Source organism: Urtica dioica, chromosome 10, assembly GCF_054948205.1.
Source record: "Urtica dioica subsp. dioica isolate 48M chromosome 10, U.dioica_male_clone48M_v1_H2, whole genome shotgun sequence".
NCBI lineage: Eukaryota > Viridiplantae > Streptophyta > Magnoliopsida > Rosales > Urticaceae > Urtica > Urtica dioica.
The window spans coordinates 15,826,175-15,842,528 of NC_142765.1; positions in this window are offsets into that span (position 1 = coordinate 15,826,175).

Below are 16,354 nucleotides of genomic sequence, written 5' to 3' on the forward strand. Positions count from 1 at the left end.
AAAGTGACTATTTATTTAAGATTTACGAAACGTTGACTATTTTAGTAATGTCAAACGTTTAAGTTAATTATTTTCCTAATGTACCCATAAATCAAAACGGATCAAATCACTTTTTAGAGCGGTCCAATACAGGTTGAATTTGGTTTTAGAACATTTTGTTTTAGTTTACACATTTAAATAGAAAAAATTACTATATAAAATTATATATATAAGTCTTGACATAAACCAATGTTTTAAAAGGCGCAAACTGGTAATCCCAAAAAAGTTTTAGACATATAACACTTAGCTCATCTCTCAAATACTAATTTAACAATGGCAACATTTTATAGGTTTGTTTAAAGATACTAGTTCTCTGAATTTCTCAAATTTTCAAACCTTCCACCAATAACATTTTACTCTTAATTTTTAAACGATTTTACCCTTATTAAATTAAACCGTTAGCAACAATAAAAAAAATTCAAATGAAACTTTAAGCAGTAAAAAAATATAATTTAAATAAAGCCGTAAACAATAGGAAAATACAATTAAAAATGTATATATATATATATATATATATATATATATATATATATATATATAATAAAAGCTAAATAAGACATTTGAATGATTAAGTTTAAGAAAATGTAATTTCCAAAATATTTAATAAGGATAGTGTATGCCTAATTTATTTAAAAACCCATTACAGTTGTCGATGAAAATCGGCTATGTGGAAAGCTTAGGGCGGTTCAACTAAAGGCCGGACCAAGTGGCCGCACCCGAGTCAAGTGTGAGAACTCAAAAGTCTCGAGTTGTCGTTCCTCTAGCCCGGAGGCATTCTCTGATGAGAGAATGGGGTGAATGGGGGTGACTGCGCTTCGTGTGAGCTGTCTACGTACTCGAGTCGCGGGATCAAGTCATGACGTAGTTCAATGCGTGTGTGTAAGCTATTTGGGGCGGGAGCCCGAAGGGTGTGCTTGACAGAGGAAACAGAGCGCGGAGAAGTCCTTGGTGATGTTTCGAGACTCTAGAACTGAGTGGTCCGAGAGAGAATGTGTGTTTTATCTTGGAGATGAGGGAGATTCTCATTAGAGAATTCTGGGTGCAGTCGCGTGCGTTGGAGATGATGGAGATTCTAAGTAAAGAGTTCCGGATGCAGCTGTGTGCGTTGTGTTGAACCGATTTCTCGTCCCAACAATCTACACTGGATTATTTCGATTTATCTAGTATATTTATTTATATGGATCGAGGGTCTCAGAATCCGTTTATAAAGATTGAAATAGAATCCGAAAGAAATTAATAAACGCTATAAATAAAAGTATAAATAAGGCGAAAGGATGTTCCTTTTTTATTGATAATCGAATAAAGCTCTATAAGAATTCGAATGGAAATGAACAGAAAATAAGCTTCAAAAAATAATATCACAATCTTTTTCTTCTCCAAAAATCCGTCCCTCTGAACGAGGATGGAATGAGCTTTTATAGCCACTTTGCTGACTTTCCTTCGTCTTCAGATCGATGCACGTGTACGTGCAGAACTGGTCTTCGATCCTTTATTCTTGCGCAAATCTCCACTCTTCCAGGCGTTTTGACCGTTTCTTTGATGACTTCGAACTTCAAATTCCTTGGCGGGACCGTCTAGGAACGTCTATGGGCCCGGGTCGAGTCTGATTTCCATTCGAAATAATGTCTTGGACCATTCTGGGTTTATTAGGCCGAACTGGGCTTTGGGCCGATCTGACGATTATCTTTCCTTTTGGGCCGAACTCGCTGTGGGCCTGGTCGATCTAATTCGCTAGATAGAGGGGAGAGATATTTACTCCCACAATCAGTCCCCCAGTATCTTCTATGTTATAAAATAATATAGAATATACTCTGTCGAACCGAGATTTTTTCGGAATCTCGTTGAAATTTGACGAAATATTCGGGTATTTCTACCTCTTGGTTACTTTTGAGCAGGCGCCATAGACACGTGTCGCTACGTTCGTGCCTTGATAACTCAAAAGATTTTTTAAACCATAGCGATCTTCTCGGGATTCTCAACCGTCGATTTGACGCTTAAATAAAGCCGCGACCCTTCGATTTTTATTGTTAATATCAGTTCATTCGCATCCCAGAGGTAAAAAAATCGCAACTTTCTCTTCTTCTTCTTCTTCTTCTGTGTTTCTTGAATTTCTTTGTATTCGCCATTTTCGGCTGTGAAAATTTTCGAGATTTCCTTCTGTTATACTAGTGGGTGTCGGGCCTTCTAGGTTTAGTCGATTCCAGGTTCTTGCTTTTCCTTCTTTGGAACCAGCCCTTGTGAAGAGAAATGTCGGCACCCGACAGGAAGAGTGATGATTCCAATCGTGAGTTGTCGTCGCCGTCGTTGTTGACGAAGCGCGACCTTGCCGACATGGGGGAGCGATACAACTTTCCCGATGGGCTCCGGGTGAAGGTAGGAGGCAAGTCCGCCGATCGAGTCATCCCTGGATATGCTTGTGCATACCAGGTTTTTTTCGAGGAGTGCGGACTTCGTTTTCCTATCTTCCGGCTGCTCATCGAGTTCTGTGACCGTTTGGGACTTCAGTTCGCCCAAATGTGTCCGAATTTTGTTCGCCAGGTGATGGCTCTGTTGCTATTGTCTAAAGAGGCTGGGGTCTCTTTAGACGTTAATGACCTCGGCCGTCTGTTGGTCGCGAAGCGCAACTCAAAGCATCATCCGGTGTGCTTCTATTTGGCGAACCGACCTCGCCAGGGTATAGTTACTGACCTCCCTGGCAAGGACAAGAACTGGGGTTCGAAATACTTTTATTTCGAAATCTGCGAGAGGACGGTCGAGGTAGTGAATGATTGCTTATCCGTCCCGTGGAAGACGGATTGTGGTAATTAGGGGGATTTTCTGGCGATCTGCGAACTGGCCATTGCATGCCTGGAGCGAACTAATATTCTGTTGTTTTTTTTTTTTGCAGAGAAGATCGTCGTGTTTCCGTCGGACACGTTCGATCTAAAAGTCCAGAAGCTGCGCGCTTGCGAAGTCTCCTGGAAGTCCTTTTCCGAAGCTCGGTTCGTGGCAGCCGATCTTTGGCCCGCTGTTTCTTCAAGTCAGTCTTTATTTCCGAACTTTGTTTTGTTTCGTAATTTTATTGTTATTACTCATTTTTACGTATTTATTATTTTTTATTTTTTAGACGAAACTTCAGACAACCTCCCTTCCTCGCCCGAGATGAACAACGAGGACGTTGACTGGCGGGCTAAGAAGAAGGCCCTCAGAGCGGCTAGCGGGACCAGAACTTCTTCCAAACCGGCCGAGAAGGCTGTCCCGCCTGCTTTGGTGGCGCCGATCTCCACTCCTGGCTTCCAGGAGCTTTCGGTTTCGGTGCCTCCGGCCACGCTGCTCATAGAGCACGACGGCGAACCTGAGACCGCCGAGAATGCCCAGGCCGCCAAAGCCGCCGAGGCCCCCTCTGCCAAGGCTACATCCTCCGAGGTTGCGAAGGCTTCGGCAGCCGCGGCCAAGTCTTCATCGGCTCCGTCCTCTCAAGCTAAGAGGAAGGAGGTAGAAGGCGTTCAACAAAACGATCCTAAGAGGGGACGAGCTGAGGACTGAGGAAAGGTCGTGATGGGCTCTGGTCAGCCGCAGGTATCTCAGCCGGGCTCCTGTAAGCTGGCGTTCAACTACAATCTCGACAAGCTGATCTGCGACGATCCGGCGGCGGCGGCGTGTCTCATGCGCCAATTGAACTACCCCGAGTATCGTCTCCCAATGGTCTCGAGGATGCATGGGTCGAGCTATTACCGCTCTGTCAGCGCGGCGAGCTCTCGGGTAAGTTTCGAATTACTATATATATATTTTTTTTGTTTTAAGGCTAACTCTTTTCCTTTGCAGTTCATAGCCGAGCTGAACAAGGGCATCCTTGGTTATGAGGTGATGTATGACCGCCTGAACCAAGAGATGCGAGCTAAGTTGAAAGCCTCTGAGGACGAGCTCGCGAAGTGTCAGGGCTCCCTTGGTCAAATGGACCTCCTCATTGCCGAGGCGGACGCCTATGCTCGTCGCGTGAAGGACCTTGAGGACCGCCTCCAAGACTCCGAGAGGACGCGGGCCGATCTGAAGAAGGAGCTCGATCTGGCTGAGGCTTCACATCGTAACCTTAGGTCCGAGCTGGACCGGGTGAAGGCCGAGCTGGTGAAGGAGAAGGCGGGGTATCGTTCTTTGCACCGGGCTTATCGCTCGGCTAAGGATGACGGTATTCGCTCGGGCAGGAAGGCCGCTGGAACGAGGTATAAGGGGGCGCTGGTGGCCTACCGTCAGTTCGTCATGATCGGGAATAAGAGGACGACCATCCTGCGGAACCTCGATCAAGCCAAGGCGGCGTCGTCGATCTTCCAGGAGGTCGTTAACAAGGAGATCGCTGATGCTCCTGCTGAACTGCAGGAGGCCAAGGACGAACTGGCGAAGTTTCAAGCCGAGCTGGATGGCGTTCCCCTGCCTTCTCTTGCTGGGGCCGAAGATCTCGAGTTCACCCCTTACGACGATCGCTCGCCTCCCGATGCGCCTGCGCCCGGGACCTCTGAGGTCGCGAACCAGTTCGGCTCGATGCTTGACAGCTCGGAGGCCGTGCTCGCATCGATCGACGAGACTGGGGAGAACTCGGAGGACGCTAAGCTCGCCAAGGACGCGCCGGCCTAGACTCGCCTCGCCTTGCCCCCCCTTTTTTTTCTAGCTCGTCTGAATAATTAATTTGTTTTCTTGGGCCCCTGCGTGGGCATTTTTCATTTTGGGCCCGATGTCTGGGCAAGGTTGTCGAACTTCTTTATTATCGTTATTTTATTTTTATTTGTGTCGAACATATTTCATGAATTCTGTTAAATGTTATTTATTTCGTATTTTTCCTGCGTTTTTATTCCAATGATGGTCTTGACCGACAATGCATAATTGTCCTTGTATTTGAACGAACGCACTGATTTACTTCGTCGTTTATTTGTTAACTTATTTGCATGATGTATATCGGCCATCGTCAGTCGAACCCCTAGTCGTGTCGGGATTATGTATACGGCACGTCACCAGGTCGTGCCTTATACGTGATTTGTCTTTCCCGAACTCAAACTTTGAGTCTTTCTTTGCTCTCGAGTTAGGCTTGTAGTAATTTATCGTACACTACGCATGAACGGAGCCTTAGGCACGTTCATTTGCGGGTGTAGGTCGAATCCGTCGCGTTTAGCGAATTGATCTGAATCGAACTTGTTAGTTTCAAGTTGTTCTTGTTTATGTTAGGTGGGGGCTGAACCTTGTTTCAAGGCTGCCTACGTACCCATGTTTGGGATCAAGCCGTTACGTAGTTCGATTGTTGTGACATTACTTTTTAACAGTAATATTTCTTTAGGTTCATGATATTCCAATATCTGAGTACTGGGATACCGTCGAGCGTTTCAAGCTTGTAGACGCCCGTTCGTGGGATTTCTGAGACTCGGTATGGTCCTTCAAAGTTTGCTCCCAATTTTCTTGCATTTTCTTCGGCCCTGTTTTGATACACCTTCCTCAATACGAGATCTCCAGTATGAAATTCTCGGAAGTTGACTCCTTTATTGTAGTATCGGGCGATTGATCGTTGGTATAAACTCATGCGCGTTAGGGCTCGATTTCTTCTTTCGTCTGTCAAATCGAGGGAGTCGCATAGCATTTTATTGTTAGTTTCCTCGTGATCGTTCGCGTACATGGTGCGAATTGTTTGGATTTCGTGTTCAATGGGTAGTATTGCTTCGACACCATAGACCAGGGAGTATGGGGTTTCCCCAGTAGGCCTTCGCGGACTCGAGCGGTAGGCCCAAAGTACTCCGGGGAGTTCATCAGCCCATCGTCCTTTCTTGGCTAGTAGTTTCTTTTTCAGGTTACTAACGATTGTTTTGTTGGTAGCCTCAGCATGTCCGTTCCCTTGCGCGTATCGAGGCGTCGAGAATCGTAAAGTGATTCCTTCTGCTGCGCAGAATCGTCGGAATTCTTTTGATATGAATTGTGCGCCGTTATCAGTGATTATTTCTTGTGGCGCTCCATGTCGACAAATTATATTTTTCCAGATAAATTTTTTTACGTCCACGTCCCTTATTGAGGCGAATGCTTCGGCTTCAACCCATTTGGAAAAATAGTCTGTTGTTATAAGGAGGAATTCCAGCCCTCCAGGTGCTTTGGCTAGGGGGCCGACGATATCCATGGACCATTTTAGAAATAGGTACGGAGCGGATATGGAGGATAGTTCTTCGGCTGGTTGTTTGATATTTGGGGCATGCTTTTGGCATTGGTCGCATTTCCGTGAATGTTGTTCGCAGTCGGCGACCATGGTTGGCCAAAAGTACCCTTGATTTTTTATCTTAACGGCTAGGGCTCTTCCGGCCGCGTGGTTCCCGTATTCTCCTTCGTGTATTACGGAAATGATGCGTTTGGAATCTTCTTTTCCTATACACCGCAGGTATACTCCGGAGAAACTTCTTTTAAAAAGCACTCCGTCTATTATAGAGAATCTTGCGCTTTGGCTGATTAGTTTTCGGCGCAATTTTTTATCTGTCGGGGTGTGGCCTTCGGAGATATATCTGATTATATCCCTTCTCCAGTCCCCCTCTTCTATTATTACCATTATGCTCGCGCTTTTGGTAGTGATGGAAGATTGTTTTATTGCTTCGACCGGTATGATTCGCCTTATTGCAGGATCTGATGTTGAAGCCAAGGCGGCGATGGCGTCAACTGTGGTATTTTCTCCCCTAGGAATTCGGGTTAATTCGAATTTTTCAAATTGTTTCGCCACTTCTTTTACTAGTTGTGCGTACGCCTCCATGCGCTCGTCTCTTGTTTCGAATTCTCCGCTGATTTGATTTGCGACGAGTTGCGAGTCGCAAAAAGCGGATATGGATTTTGCTCCCACAGCTTTTGCCAGGCGTAATCCCGCGATTAGTGCCTCGTACTCGGCTTCGTTGTTTGAGGCGGTGAAATCCAGGCGGAAGGATTGTTCGATCACTTCTCCATGTGGTGACGCCAAATGTATCCCAATCCCAGCTCCTTGTTTTGTGGATGAACCGTCGACTTTAAGGGTCCAGCATCCGCTGTTTGCTGTGGTTTCGCTTTCGTTTGCGGGGAGCTCGATGAGGAAGTCGGCTAGAACTTGTGATTTTGCGCATGTTCTAATGCGATATTCGATGTCGTATTCGCTTAGCTCGACGGCCCATTTGGTTAATCTTCCCGATTGATTGGGGCTGTGTAGGAATGATCGCAAAGGTTGAGTGGTCATTACGACTATCGAGTGAGATTGGAAATATGGTCGTAGCTTTCGGGCCGCGGTGACGACGGTCAGGGCTAATTTTTCCATTGCCGGATACCTTGTTTCTGCATCAACGAGTGATCTACTTATATAAAACACAGGTTTTTGGTCTCCTCGTTCTTCTCTGACGAGTAATCCGCTGACTGCGGTGTTCGACACGGCGACATACAAGTAGAGTGGTTCTCCTACTTCTGGTTTGGCTAAGATTGGAGGTTCGGCTAGGTATTGTTTCAGCTGTTCGAACGCTTCCTCGCATTTTTCTGTCCATTCGAACTTCTTGTTTCCTCTTAGGAGCTTATAAAAAGGCAGACATTTATCGGTCAATCGAGAGATGAATCGGCTCAGGGCTGCCACGCGTCCCGTTAATCTCTGGATTTCTCTTTTGTTCCTGGGGGAAGGTAAGTTTCGGAGTGCTTGTATTTGGTCTGGGTTGGCTTCAATTCCCCTCTGGGTTACCACGTACCCGAGGAATTTTCCGGAAGAAACCCCGAAGGTACATTTAGACGGGTTTAGCTTCATTTGGTAATTGTTTAGGACTTTGAAACACTCCTCTAAATGTGAGACGTGGTCCGTTTCTCGTAGTGATTTTACTAACATGTCGTCGATGTAAACTTACATCGTTGTTCCTATCTTGTCGGCGAACATTTTATTCACTAGGCGTTGATACGTGGCTCCTACGTTTTTCAGCGCGAAGGGCATCACCTTATAGCAATAGATGCCTTTGTCGGTTGTGAAAACGGTTTTTTCTTGATCATTGGGATGCATCAGGATTTGATTGTATCCTGAAAATGCATCCATGAATGACAGGACTTTATGACCGGCGGTGGCTTCCACCAAGCGCTCTATGTGTGGTAGAGGAAAGCTGCCTTTAGGACAGGCTTTATTAAGATCGGTATAATCGACGCATACGCGCCATTTACCGTTCTTTTTCTTGACGACGACGGTATTGGCGAGCCAATCGGGGTATTTTACTTCGCGTATTAAACCGGAGTTTAAGAGACGATCTACTTCTTCGTTGACCACTTTAGCCCTCTCTGGACCGAGCTTCCTACGCTTTTGTTTTACGGGTTTGTAATTGGGATCGACGTTGAGTTTGTGACTACCCGACTTTTCGGACCGTCTTACTTAACTTACTTTTTAGAACTTAAGAAAATTTGGGGTAAATTTTTTTTTTTAAACATAACTTAAAATATAAAGTTTGAAAACTCATAACCTAAAAAAATAAATTTTCATTTAAAACTTGATTAACGAAAACAACCAAAAAGTCGAAGTTGCATAATCGCAAATTAAAACCCAAAAATACCATAGTAAATAAATACCATAAATAAAGTCGTAACCTTTAACGGAATTGAAAAACATAACTTAAACCATGAAACTTAAAACCTTAGGTTTGGATTATTGAAAAACTGAAACCAAAGCAGAAGTCTCTTATTTTCGAAAACGGCAACCATAACCCAACCCTCTCGCTATCGCCGCCGCTGATCCACCCTCCTCACTTGTTCATATGTTGTTTACCTACAACACGGACGTATAGACATAGAGTGAGCTAACGCTCAGCGAGAATAACTATAACTCACAAAACATAAGCAATAAAATAAAACGCATGAACCGGTTAATAGTATTTTAAATTTAACCGTGACATGAGATACCCTATTTAAACGTCTATCGTATTTTAGTTCGGGGGTCCCCTAGAGTAGCCGTACCGATTTCAGTGTACACTTTGATAACGAACCATGGGGCTGCTGTGAAATCCCAAATTTTAAGCTTTACTAAAAAGCTACAAATTTTGTGTTTGAATGACGTTAGCATTTTTTTTCATAAAGTAATAGTGAATGATTTATTCATGTGATAGTTTTTGAAGTTTTTCTTTTACGTATGCTTTAGGGTATTTTTTTTAAAATTATAATATACTCTTTAGATTACAAAATATGGATATCATGTATATATAAGTTATATATATTATAAATAAATCATGTGGGTATAAATATACATATTTCACATATATTATTATATAAATATCTATATATATATTATAGTTATAAATTAAAGATCATGTACGTAAGTAATATATATATATATATATATATATATATATATATATAAAAAAACGTAATACATAATATATATGCATATTACGTATATATATCATAATATATATATGTATATATATATTATTGTAAGTAATATATACATATTAGGTGGTCCTATATAATATAACAATCAGCCCGTGTATGTCTTTATTATAATAGTAATTATTATATATATATATATATATATATATATATTTTTATTAATAATTAAAAGTAGGATTAGGGTTTGAGCTTTTAGGGTTTGGGCTTTTAGGGTTTATTTAAACCCTATTTAAACATCCCCTCCTCTTCTTTTAACGCTTCTTCTCTGCTCTCTCTCCCTCATCCCTCTCTTGGTTTGAAAAATTCGTAGCTCCAATTAGGTATGCTTTCTTTTCTCTCTGATTCGGATTCCCTGAAAACGGTTTCTTAAAACGCTTGTGCTGGTTTCAAAAAAATTTTTTTGCGTTGATTCTTTTTGAAAAAGTTATTTTTAAGTGTCTTCTATCTAAAGCTGCAATCGAAAAATATTTTTATAAAATACAGAATATTTTTCGATTATTTTCAAATCAGCGCACAGACCTGAGACCTATTCCCGATTTTCAGACTTTAAACGCTTACTTTGGATTCAACAAATTTGGTTTTTGCGTTGATTCTTTTTGGAAACTTTAGGTTTAAATGTCTTCTATCTAAACCTTTAATCGAAAAATATTTTTATCAAATACTGAATATTTTCTGATTATTTTCAAAATGGTGCGCAGACAGTTTTTGACAAAAACTTTAAATTAGATCTTAGCACTTCTTTTATTTTTAATAAATAGTTAAAATATTATTTTGGCCGTGATGCCTTTACAAAAAGTGCTCAAAATTATATTTTATACGTACTTGATTTTTTACAAAAGTTTTTCCAGAGTTTCAGTTTTCTCCGAAACCCTAATAGCCAAGGGTATTTTAGTAATTTCACGTCGGATCTCGTTTCTGAAAATTTCCAGAAACTAAGTCATGTATTAAATCCTTTTCTTACCTGATAAGTAATAGTCAACCTTTTCCGTTTAGGTTCCGAGTCATTAAGAGCATCCTTTTCCTTCGACGGTCTTCGATCGTAATTCCGATATCCAGGTGAGAATAATCTCACTGCAACACGGATTAGTTAAAAAATATATATATATAATACGTATTATGTGATATGAAGTATTTATGTATTGTGTGAATTTTTGTGTGGCGTGTTTGTTCGGAATGTGCTTGTTATGATATGATATGACGATATGTGAGTTTATGTTATTATCTTATGCTGTGTGTTAGAATATCTATAACACGTCTTATGTTTCTAGCTATGTTATCATGTATGTTTTTATCTTATGTCGCTCATGCTTTTAACGTAATAAACACGATTAATAAGTTAAGTAAGCAAGAGAGTCGTACCGCCTCGAATTACGGAGGTACCTAGAGGAATTTCTCGAGCCGAACTACGGGCTCACATAGAGAGTTCCTCATATGTTTATGTATGTGACGGGGCGTACTATGGGAGGTCGCAGCCCCATGGTTCGTTACCAAAGTGTACACTGAAATCGGTACGGCTACTCTAGGGGACCCCCGAACTAAAATACGATAGACTTTTAATAGAGTATCTCATGTCACGGTTAAAATTTAAAGTACTAATAACCGGTTCATGCATTTTTGCTTTATTGCTTATGTTTTGTGAGTTATAGTTATTCTCGCTGAGCGTTAGCTCACTCTATGTATTTACGTATGTGTTGTAGGTAAACAACATATGAACAAGTGAGGAGGGTGGATCAGCGGCGGCGATAGCGAGAGGGTTGGGTTATGGTTGCCGTTTTCGAAAATAAAAAGACTTCCGCTTTGCTTTCAGTTTTGCAATAATCCAAACCCAAGGTTTTATTGTTCATAGTTTAAGTTATGTTTTTTTCAATTTCGTTAAAGGTTACGACTTTATTTATGGTATTTATTTTACGATGGTATTTTGTTGGTTTTAAATTTCCATTATGCAACTTCGACTTTTTGGTTGTTTTCGTTCATCAAGTTTAAATGAAAATTTATTTTTAGGTTACGAGTTTTCAAACTTTATATTTTAAGTTATGTTTTTAAAAAAAAAAAAAAAAAATTTTACCTCAAATTTTCTTAAGTTTTAAAAAGTAAGATAAGTAAGACGGTCCGAAAAGTCGGGTCGTCACAGTTGGTATCAGAGCAACGAACCTACGACCTCTCTTCGCTATCGATCGCACGGCTTCCCCCTACTCAAGTAAGTTAATTTTGTTTTATTATGTTGTATGTTTAGCTTTTCTCTTTCTTCTTTGTTAGATGGACGTTGAAGTAACAAAACACGTGATCGCGGAAAGCCAGAGCCGCATTGCTGATGGTGACCTCATGATCAAATTCTTAGAGACAAATCCTCCAGTTCTTAGCAGCGCGATGATAGATATCGTCGGCACACGAGAATGGTGCAATAACATAGACATCCGTTTTAAGGTGTTGCAAGTTCCGGAGAGATTGCAAGTTTCCTTTGCACAACTAAAGGTCCACTGGAAGGTATTGGAGTATTGGCAAGAAAAGCTAAGAGATCACCCCGGAGCTGGATGGGAGTACATGAAGGATGAGGTTATACGAAATTTCACCAATAAGGGCTGGCATGCGAAAATGGAAAGAAGGCGTTATCGTCATGTTTTGAGGTCATGGAAGATGAAAGATGGGGAGACTGCAAAGGAGTACCATAATCGAACCTCTGACATGCTATCCCACGTTCCTTTTCTTTTGGATGATGAAGACGCGATTAGTGTGTACTGGAATGGGCTTTCTGATTTTGAAAAACAGGAAGGGAAGTATTGCACCTATGAACCCGCGCCTGGAATAACTTTCGAAGAATTTAATAGATACATTAAGCATTATATTGAGCTCGTCGACGATGACCTACCTCCAGAGGGCGATTCCAATATGGACCCGGTAGAGGAAGAATCGGAGGAAGATCCTTCTGAGGATCATCTAGTCGAGGATTAAATTCTTCTTGCTATTCTAGGATTTTTGGTTTTATTTGTCTTTCCTTAAAGTTTGAAATACCTTTTATTTTTTTGTGAGGTTTTAGTTTTGTTTTTTTTTTGTTTTGAGTATCACTTTCGAATTTGGATTATATGTTTAAGTTACTATTATCTTAATAGTTTCATAAAGTTCTTTGTATGAGGGTGTTTTGCATGTTAAGTCTTTTCTATAATCGATCCTAATAGTTTTAGAAGCCAAAAACCCTAATCGCGAATATGTCTTCGAAATCTTAGATGGAAAACGTTCAAGCTGCTCGTGGACAAGGCAGAGGTAGGCCACGAGGCCGAGGTAGGGGAAGAGGCAGAGTTGCCGCTGATGTCCCAATGCAAGATGCTCATCATGCCGCTCCGTTTCCCGCACAACAAGGAGCGGCAGTGAATCCCGACGGTCCAGCCCCCGCACCTCAGCCAGCGGCCCAGCCCGGGCTTGCGGTACTCGTCACTGCATTGCTACAACGTATCGAAGCCCAAGAAGTGGAGATACAAGAGTTGAGAAACCACCTCCCCCAAGTGAATGGAAATATGGGAGAGGATCAAGAAGCACCACCAGTATCTCCTCAGGGTGTACCTCAGATGGGCCAAGTTGTTGTGGCTGATGATCTTTTCGAAAGGTTCAGGAGGATGAGAGCTCCAGATTTTGAAGGTTCCACTGATCCTTTAGTGGCTGACGAGTGGATGTCAGAAATGAAGAAGATCTTCAACTTCATGAATATCTCGGAAATTGAGAAGGTCATATGCGCGTCGTTTGTTTTGAAGAAGGATGCACGATACTGGTGGGAGACAGTTGCTGCTAGAAGAGACACACGCGCTATGTCTTGGGAAGACTTCATTGAGGAGTTCAACAGTAAGTATTTCAACATGCGAGCGATGAACACTCAGCAGAAAGAGTTTGCGGAGCTGAAGCAAGGGACGATGACGGTGACTGAAGCTGTTAGTAAGTTTAATCAATTGGCCAGACTGTGTCCTCACTTGGTTCCAACAGAGACAGAAAGAGTTAGGAGGATGATGGGAATGTTCCGACCGGAATTGGCCTTAGCCATTGATAGTGGAAGTCAGCCACCTACCACAGTCGCCGACTGCCTCGAACGTGCCATGCGAGCTGAATACCACTTGATCCAAGTAAAGGAGGAACGAACTCAGTTTTACAAGGCTCGAAAAGAGGAGAAAGGTCAAAGCAGAGGACCCGACAACAGGAAGCCAAACCAATCAGGAAATCCACAGCCTAACCATAACCGTCAAGGCTTCAAGGCACAACCCCAATGGAATGGGAATGGAAAGAAGAGAAGTCATCCTGGAAATGGTGGCAACGCCAACAACAAGGTCAAGGTAGAGGGAACGACCTTTCCAGTATGCAAGACTTGTGGGAAGATGCATCCTGGAGAGTGCCGGAAGGGAACCATGACCTGTTTCAAGTGTGGTCAGGCTGGTCACTTTCTCAAGGATTGTCCGAAATCAAATTCCTCTCAGAATGGACAATATCCGCAGCACAACCCGAATGGACGACTTAACTTCATGCAAGCTGTCATCGACGGGCCACAGATTTCCCAAGGTCGTTTAGAAGCACCTCCAACCACCCAAGTTCCACCACCACAACAAGCCCGCATCTACGCCTACACCAACGCTGATGCTCTAGCCAGCTCTTCGAATGTGGTAGCAGGTCAGCTTCCTATAGCTCATTTTGACGCTTTAGTATTGTTTGACTCTGGTGCTACACATTGTTTTATTTCGTTAGAACTGGCTAGGAAATTAGGCGATAGTGTAGTGAAAACTAGGAAGGTTTTCAGGACGGCATTTCCGTCTAGTGATGTGCTATTATCAGAGCAATGTTTAAAAAGAGTACCGATAATAATTGGTGGTCATGAGTTAAGGATCGATTTCATTGTCTTAGAAATGAAAGACTTTGATGCCATCTTGGATATGGACTTCTTAGGCGAGAATAATGCAATGATCGATTGTCGCCGAAAAAGGGTAATCTTCAAACCGGTAACGGGAAGAGGGTTTACCTTTGAAGGAAGGCCACTCAAGAAATCTAAGATGTTGGTGTCACCATTACAAGCTAGAAGATTGATGAGTAAAGGGTGTTATGGATTCCTAGCGTCGGTAGTGGACAAGACTAAGGATGTAGAAGCAACTCCTGACGACGTGCCAGTGGTGAGAGATTATGTAGATGTTTTTCCCGAAGAATTACCAGGCTTAGCTCCAGAGCATGAGATTTCTTTTGGGATTGAATTACTACCTGGTACGGGACCGATCTCTAAGTCACCCTATCGAATGGCGTCAGCTGAACTCAAGGAGCTACAAACACAACTTCAAGAGTTGTTGGATAAAGGATTCATCCGCCCAAGTCATTCACCATGGGGAGCACCGGTTTTATTCGTGAAGAAGAAGGATGGATCTTTCCGTATGTGCATCGACTACAGAGAGCTTAACAAGGTCACCGTCAAGAACAAGTATCCGCTTCCTAGGATTGATGACTTGTTTGACCAACTCAAGGGAGCAAAAGTATTTTCGAAGATTGACTTGCGATCCGGCTATCATCAATTACGAGTCAAAGAGGATGACATTCCAAAGACTGCTTTTCGCACCCGCTACGGTCATTACGAGTTCACGGTCATGCCTTTTGGACTCACTAACGCCCCGGCAGCCTTCATGGATATGATGAATAGGATCTTTAGCGACGTCTTGGATAAATTTGTAATAGTCTTCATTGATGACATTTTGATTTACTCTAAGAGTGTCGAAGATCACGAAGAACACCTGCGAGTTGCACTACAGACTTTGAGACGACATCAACTATATGCCAAATTCTCGAAGTGCGAATTTTGGCTGGATAAGGTGCATTTCCTTGGTCACGTGGTTTCTAAGGATGGGATCTCCGTTGATCCTTCCAAGATAGAATCCGTCAATGATTGGAAACTGCCTCGAAGTGTGACAGAGATCAGGAGTTTTCTCGGTTTAGCAGGCTACTATAGAAGATTTGTTGAAGGGTTTTCTACATTAGCTGCTCCACTCACCGCCCTCACGAAGAAAGATAAGAAGTATGCGTGGACCGAGAAGTGTGAAGAGAGTTTTCGCGAGTTGAAGAGAAGACTCACTAGCGCGCCAATACTTATAGTCCCTGAAAGTGGAGAACCTTTGTCTATTTACAGCGACGCGTCAAAGACAGGTCTTGGTGCTGTGTTAATGCAAAACGGCAAAGTAGTGGCTTATGCGTCACGACAACTCAAAAATCACGAGAGGAATTATCCTACTCATGATTTGGAGTTAGCCGCAGTGGTTTTTGCCCTCAAGATTTGGAGACACTACCTGTATGGTGTTCGGTGTGAGATATTTACCGATCATAAGAGCTTAAAGTATATTTTCACTCAAAAGGAGTTGAACATGAGGCAAAGAAGGTGGCTAGAATTGGTTAAGGACTACGACTGTGGTATCCATTACCACCCGGGAAAGGCAAACGTGGTAGCAGATGCCTTAAGTAGGAAGAATGAGTCTAGGCTATCGATGATGTGAGCATTATCACCTCAACTCACTGATGAAATCAACAATTTGGGAGTTGAAATTGTCACACAAGGATTTGCCAATATGACCTTACAGTCAGATCTTTTTGAGAGGATCAAGGAAGCGCAAATGCGTGACCCGGAGATGTCAAAGTTGAAAGACGATGCGTTGGAAAGCCAAGAGTCAAAATTTTCCATTTCGGAGAATGATGTACTCTTTTTCGATGGAAGGATTTGTGTACCCAACGAAGATGAGTTACGAAGGCAAATTCTTACCGAGGCACATGAGGCACCGTATTCAGTCCACCCAGGTTCCACGAAGATGTATCAAGACCTCTGAGAACACTTTTGGTGGAACGGAATGAAGAGTGACGTTGCAAAGTTTGTCAGTAAACGTCTTACCTGCCAGAAAGTGAAAGCCGAACATCAACGACCAGCTGGAGAATTACAGTCAATCGAAGTTCCTGAATGGAA